The following is a 7,606-nucleotide window of genomic DNA, read 5'->3' as shown; positions in this document are numbered from 1 at the left end:
TGTGCTATGGTGAGTGCTGTGAAGTGTGTAAGCCTGCTGATTCACAGACCTGTATCCCTGGGGCAAATAATACATTATATGTTAATAAAAAATAAAAAAAATAAAATCCCATTCTCTACATCACAAAAAAAAATGGATAAAGAACTTTCATTAATTAATATAAAAAGGATAATCAGTCCAATAGAAAAATAGGTAAAAGATGTGAAAAGGGATTTTTTTAGAAAGGGAACCGTATATATCAGTAAATCTATGAAGAGATACTTAAAACTGATCTGGTAAATGCCACTCAAGACCACATAGAGATATTATTTTACATATATCTGATTGGCAAAATTGTGAAAGTCTGATACCTTCAAGCGTTAGAAAAGATGTGAATCTCTAATTGCTCTTAAACATTGCTGCTGGGGATGTAAATGGTTGTAACCACTTTAGAAAGCAACAAAGTTATCATTACTACCTACTCTTAGATAAAATATTCTAGAGAAACTCTGGCTCACGCACAACCAGAGAAATGCATGAAAAAATGTTTATAGCAGCATTATTGAAAATATCAAAAACTTCCAAATAATCATGACAGGGTCTGTATGCTGAAAAAGATAAAAGAGGCCAAGTCTGAAACCATCCTCCATGTGCTGGGACAATTTGTGAAAAAAGATTCATACACCGTCACATCCTGAAGGATAAGTTTCCAAATTCCAAGCAAAAGAGAAAAATTGTAAAGCAAATAAAAAAAACCTGGAAATGATCCAGATGCCCATCTAGGGGAACAGACGACTTAACCATGATTAATTCTTAGGAATGACGTATCTGTAGCAGTCAGATGAATGAACTATAATGATACGGATAATGCTTACCTTGGGAGAAGTCTGGAAGAGAGGTATGGTGGGGACATATTAGATATAAAATATTGTCACAGTTCTTGCTTTCCTTTTAGGCCATGGATTAATGAGTATTTACTATATTATTAAAACTAACTATATAAAAGCAGGCCCGGGGACATCTAGGTGGCTCAGTCAGTTAAGCGTCTGCCTTCCAATGGGGTCATGATCCCTGAGTCCTGGGATCCAGCATGGGGCTCCCTGCTTCTCCCCTTCCCTCTGTCCCTGGCCCTGCTTGTGTTCTCTCTCTCTCTCCAGTAAATAAATAAATAAAATCTTTAAAGAAAAAAAAGAAAAGAAACAGATATAGGTATGTTTGCATGTAGAAAAACACTTACAGGGTGTTACTGGGTGGCTCAGTGGGTTAAGCCTCTGCCTTCAGCTCAGGTCGTGATTTCAGGGTCCGGGGATCGAGCAGGGAGCCTGTTTCCCCCTCCCTCTCTGCCTGCCTCTCTGCCTACTTGTGATCTCTGTCTGTCAAATAAATAAAATCTTAAAAAAAAAAAAATACACACTTCCATATAGTCCCTAGCCCTGTCTGCTGAGAAGACCTGGGAGAAAAAAAATTAAAAAAAGAAGACCTGGGAGAAGTGATTCCCCAAAAGCTATGTGCACACCTAGCGTCCATATCTGCAGGGCACACAGGGGACAACTGTCCAAGAGTTGTAAGCCAAACCAGGCCCACAGCCATTCAGGGCACAGAGATGTTCAGCTCCGGGGAGCCTGAGTGGAGGGACCATGCTGAACAGCCCGGGTACTCCTTGAAAAGTCCCTGGAAAAAAAAAAAATCACAAATTGCCAGACTGGAATAAGGAGAAATAGACAATCAGAATATCCCTGTATCTGTTAAAGAAATTGGATTTGTAATTTAAAAATATCTTCACACACGTGCCACATTCTTGGAGGGAAACTGATAGCTGCGCAAGTACGTGTATTCAAAAAGAAGAGATTTCTAGAAGAAGAAGGGCAAATTAAACTCAAAGCAAGTAGAGGGAAAGAAATAAGAGAAGAGCAAAAATCAATACATTAGAGAACATTAGAGAAAATCAATGAGGCCAAAAGCTGGTTCTCTGAAAAGATCAATAAAATTGATCCACCTGGAGACAGACTGATCGAGAAAAAAGAAAAGAAGACACAAATTGCCGATACATTTTGATTTAAGTTTGTTTTACTCTTAGGCCAAATAGTCACATAATTCTAGAGTCAAGTCTACAAAACTACCTCGTTTCAGAGAAGTGCATCTTCGACCCCTGCCCTTCCCATCTTGTTTCCCTCCACTCACTTAGGTAATCTGTTTTATTCATTTTGTGGCTCATCTATTCCATGTTTTGGCAAATACGTGCATAGGAAATATATTTGTAGCATTATTTTAAAGAATGTTATGTTTCTCCGATGGGGGTACTCATGGGGTGGTTTAAAGTTCTTGGGCATGTAGTCATATTCAAATATAATCAATCCATCCCAACAAAAACCTTTTAGTGTGTTCAAAAACACAAGAGTGTGTGCAATACATCAATGAATATGGTTACCTTTGATAAATGTCTACAGAGAATATCAAAGGGGCTTATCCTGACTCTGCAGGGGGAGGGTTTCAACTTTCTGTTGATCGTAGAGTGAAAAAGCATCTGGCCATCTGAATTAGGTTTCTGTGCAAAACGTGTCTGGTTTATTTTTTTTATTTTTTTTAAAATATTTTATTTATTTGACTAGGCAGGCAGAGAGAGAGGAGGAAGCAGGCTCCCCGCAGAGCAGAGAGCCCGATGTAGGGCTCAATCCCAGGACCCTGGGATCATGACCTGACCTAAAGGCAGAGGCTTTAACCCACTGAGCCACCCAGGCGCCCCTGGTTTATTTTTTTTAAATCCTCTTTTGTATTCGCAAGTTCCTGCTAATTCTGAGGGATGCAGATTCCCTTCCTAATTTGGCCAGTAAGCCCTGACTGTCAATGAACAAGAGCCTTCTCACTGGGGGATGGGATCTTTCAAAGCCTTTTGTTGCCAGTGTTTAAATTTGTTACCCTTTTCCTTTTATAAAGTAGTAAGCCTTAATTAAAACTCTTGACTAAAACTATAATTGGTTGTTTGTTTTATCCTGAGATGAACTATAATCCCAGCACTGATCATATAATAGTGTATGTGTAATGAAATTTAATATTATAGCTGTCCTTGGTAGCCATATGGTGAACCCATCGACTTGGTGACGGGTATTGGTTATAATTCCTGATTCAGCTATGATTGTATAAACACGTGCCTGGCTTGATCCAATTGCTCACATTTATTTTCAAATGAAAGGTGATAATGCTCTAGTAAGTTACAATTTATACTTCTTACTTGGCAGATGTATTTAGTTGCTAACATGAAGAGATTGGATGGAAAATGTGGGCCACCATCATGTGCAAGAACTTGGACCGGCCTGTCTCTGGTTCAGTGCTGGTTACAAGTGCTAAGTTCCTACATAAGAATTCTTGTGTGGGTGTCTGGGGGCTCAGTCCATTAAGCCTCTGCCTTCAGCTCAGGTCATGATCCCAGGGTCCTGAGATGGAGTCCTAGGATCGAGCGCTGGGATCGAGCCCCGCATCTGGTCCCTTGGTCGTCGGGGAGCCTGCTTCTCCCTCTGCCCCTCCCCCAAGCTCATGCTCTCTCACTCTCTCTCTCTCTCTCACTCGCTCTCTCTCAAATAAATAAAAATCTTTTTTAAAAATAAAGAATTCTTGTGAGATCATCTCCATTTGGCTACTGTTTATAAAAGCAAACTTTAAGGATGCCTGGGTGGCTCAGTTGGTTAAGCATCTGCCTTCGGCTCAGGTCGTGATCCCAGGATCCTAGGATCAGCTCTCGCATCAGGCTGCATGCTTCTCCCTTGGGCTGCAGCTCCCACTGCTTGTTCTCTCTCTCTCTCTCTGACAAATAAAACCTTTAAAACAACAACAACAAATTTTACATGTATCTCCACTGCCACACCTCCCGTTCTGAACTATTAGGGCTCTTTATTTGTCTTTTTCTTGTCTCTTTCAATCCTAATGCACATATATACAATCATACATATAAAATATGGTATATTAAATTTTATAAATGTATGTGGATTTAACAGAAATTTTGCAAATTAATAGTTCAGGAAATGGGAAGAAATAAATGCAAAGTAATTTTATTCTCTCTCTCTCTCTCTATATATATATATATCCCACATATATAAAGATACATATGCATGAGAGATTGTTATAGCAATCTATGTTGAATTATTATCTTACTTACAGCTTTAAAAATCATAATTTTAAAGCAATTAAATTTTAGGTGGTAAAATTATAGTGTCAAACCTGTAACACATTAATTGTTTTACTCGCTTAAGTACCTAGTAACATTTTGGGCTTAGGAAGAACCTGTATATTTTAAAATAAAACAAAAATGCAGAGTTAGATCCCATGGGTGGCCAGGAATCCTTTTTCCTTTCCTTTCAAGGCTAAATATGTTGGTTCTGATTTCGAGTATATAGATCTGGATGACTTTCATGATCAACACCATTCTGAACACAACACTGGTTATTTTTAAAATAAAAGAAGTTTTAATATACTCTAAGGGACATATTAGGGAGAATACCTATTTGTTGATAGAGTTTAATAAGAGTAATGAAAGTTGGAATATAGAGAAATACATACTTTTGAGGTATAAGCAAAATTCTCCTTTTGCTTTGTATGTTGTATGGGTCAATCCGGACTCATTTTAAATATTTAGTGTACACATTTATCTATGACATCATTTATCTTCTGTCACAGGCAATATTCTGGTACCAACTATTCAATAAGTCTTTGAATATTTGGATTATTTTATTTTATTTTATTTTTTAAGATTTTATTTTTAAGTAAGCTCCATGCCCAGCGTGGGCCCTGAACTCATGACGGTGAGATCATGGGTCACATGTTCCTCCAACTGAGCCAGCCAGAAAGCCCAAACTGAGGTCATTTTAAAGTCAGTACAGTTTTTTGTCTGAAATCTCCAAAATAAGATGATCAAAAAATAAAATTAGGTGATATAAACATAATATGTTAATATGCTGTCAATAATAATTAGAGAAATATTACATTTTAATAACTTTACCCAAAAAGTCTAAGTAGAAAATTTCTATAGATCTATAGAAAATTATCATTTGAGGGCCACCTGGGTAGTTCACTCATTAACTGTCTGACTCTTAATCTCAGCTCAGGTCTTGATCTTAGGGCCGTGAGTTCAAGCCCCGTGTTAGGCTCCATTGCAAGCCCACTTAAAACAAAAACAAAAACCATTTGACTGCGACCAATTTATTAAAAGTACAACTGGATTATAACAGACTTAAGTATTATTTTATTTCATTTAAAAAATTTTGAAGATTTTATTTACTTATTTGAGAGAGAGAGAGTGAGAACATAGCAGGGGCAGCAGCAGTCAGAGGAAGAAGAAGAGGGGTGCCTGGGTGGCTCAGTGGGTTAAAGCCTCTGCCTTTGGCTCAGGTCATGATCCCAGGGTCCTGGGATCAAGTCCCGCATCAGGCTCTCTGCTCAGCAGGGAGCCTGCTTCCTCCTCTCTCTCTCTGCCTGCCTCTCTGCCACTTGTGATCTGTCAAATAAACAAATAAATCTTAAAAAAAAAAAAAAAAGAGGAAGACGTTGACTCCCCACTGAGCAGGGAGCCTGATGCAGGACTTGATCCCAGGATGCTGGGATCATGGCCTGGGCCCAAGGCAGATGTTTAACCGACTGAGCCACCCAGGCGCCCTTCCTAGCCATTTCTTCATTATATACTACCCCTTTGTCTTGTGAATTCTTCACAAATTGTTTGTTTGTCTAAAAGTTATGAAATCTTCATGTTCTGATCACTACTTTGGGTCTCCATTCTCTTCTGAAGGCTCCTTTGTACATGTCAAAATTCAGTAAAATGTGTGGGCTTTTCTCCTCTTATTCTGTCTTTGTCAACTTAATTTTCAGACGCAGACAGAGACCCTAAGAGGGTCAAGGAAAGTTTTTCCCTCCCCTACAATCTCTTCTTGCAATAGGATCTGTAAACAACTCTTTCGTGATTTTTCAGTTTGGGGTATTATCACTTGACTTCCCATCACAGAAGATTAGGATTAAGTACCATGCACACATACAAATCCCAGCCACCTAACCCCACCATACTGACCTAGAGATGCCTGTCCCTCCTCTTCTGTCCCTACTCACCATTGAGCCAAAATAAATACATCACAGTTTTGGGTTAAATTACTGTTCCATGCCTACCTTACTCTGACCAAATAGACATTCATAGCTGCACCCTGTATGGTTCTATAATTATATTTCTTTTCTGGAAACCACCTTTTGTTGTTTTATACCCCTGCAATTAGTAATTGCTTTATCTTTAAATTTGCTTCTTTTCTAGGAGCCTATCACTAATGTATACCCAGATTCTCTACCGGAACTCCAAAACTCTTAATTCTGTCAAACATGTCAGACACTATATCAGTGTTCTTAATACTTTGGGGACATCCATCCTGGAGCCAGCCATCATTCATTCATTTCAAAAATATTTATTAAATGCCTCCTGAGGGTTTTGGGTTGGGGATATGGCGCAGAACAGAATAGGCAAGTCGCTTCTACTGAGCTTCCATTCAAGTGAGGGAAGGAGAATAATTAAAGATTATTAGGAGATGGTATATGCTATGAAGAAAAATAAAGCCATGTCACAGGGACTAGATAGTCCTGCGGGAGGGGTATTCTAGATCACATGATAAGGGCCTTTTCAAAGAGGTGATCGGAGCAGAGACCTAAGTTAAATAATGGAGAGAACCATTCAGCCTCTGGTGGTGGACCATTCCTTGTGGAAGGAACAGTTAATAGGACAGGGAGATGTTTGGTCATTAATTAAAAGTGAGATTGATTCAGCATGACCGTGACTTTTCAGCCCTTAGTCCAGGGGCTGCCACAGAGGTAGTGGAAGGTTGGTGGTAAGTTGGGGCAGAGTTTTTCCAGGCAAGTTGGGGGTACAAGGGCCTGGTTATAATGATGTGATTGTTGGAGCTATAGTGCGTCACTGGGTAGCTGGGAGGGAGGAGTCCAGAGAGGGAATGGTGAGAGCACCCTGAGAAAGTGGTCATCGGTGTTTTGGAGGTTCCCACGGGGCTTGGGGCATTGATGCAACAGGAAGTATGGGAGGAGGTGGGCAGAGAGGACAGTGCTTAAGAACTCTTTTTCTGGGTCAAGATTTTATAGTTAAGTAATCTCTACACCCAATGTGCGGCTTGAACTTACAACCCCAAGAGCAAGTTACATGCTCTCTGAATTGAGTCAGCCAGGCACCTCAAGAATTCAGCCTTATGAGGTGAGAGAGGATGAGGACAAGGATAAAACCGCATTTCAGCCAGGAGGGTGCCCTGCAGGGGGTGTGCAGGGAAAGGGCCAGCAGGGGAGGAGACCCCGTCCACACTCCCCTCACCATCCCTATGCCTGGAGGCTCTGACACCCAGAAGGGCTGCCTTTTTCTAACCTACCCCATAGCACTCTACAGTTGAGTCCATGACCCCGTGTTCAGTAGGATCCCCCGGGGAAATCCAGGATTCTTCCAGAGCAAGAAGGCGAGGATGAGGGCAGCCTTCAGAGAAAAGGTTGAGAATGCTGGAGAATTTGCTGGGAAAAGGCTTTGAGTCTCAGACGGCGCTGTGGCAGGTTTAGGGATAAAATCTGTCAGGGGGAAACAGAAAAACAACTTTATCACCTTGGGTGGGGA

This window comes from Meles meles, chromosome 6 (genome assembly GCF_922984935.1).
Source record: "Meles meles chromosome 6, mMelMel3.1 paternal haplotype, whole genome shotgun sequence".
NCBI lineage: Eukaryota > Metazoa > Chordata > Mammalia > Carnivora > Mustelidae > Meles > Meles meles.
The sequence above is the reverse complement of the archived record's forward strand: the minus strand, read 5'-3'. Positions refer to the sequence as shown.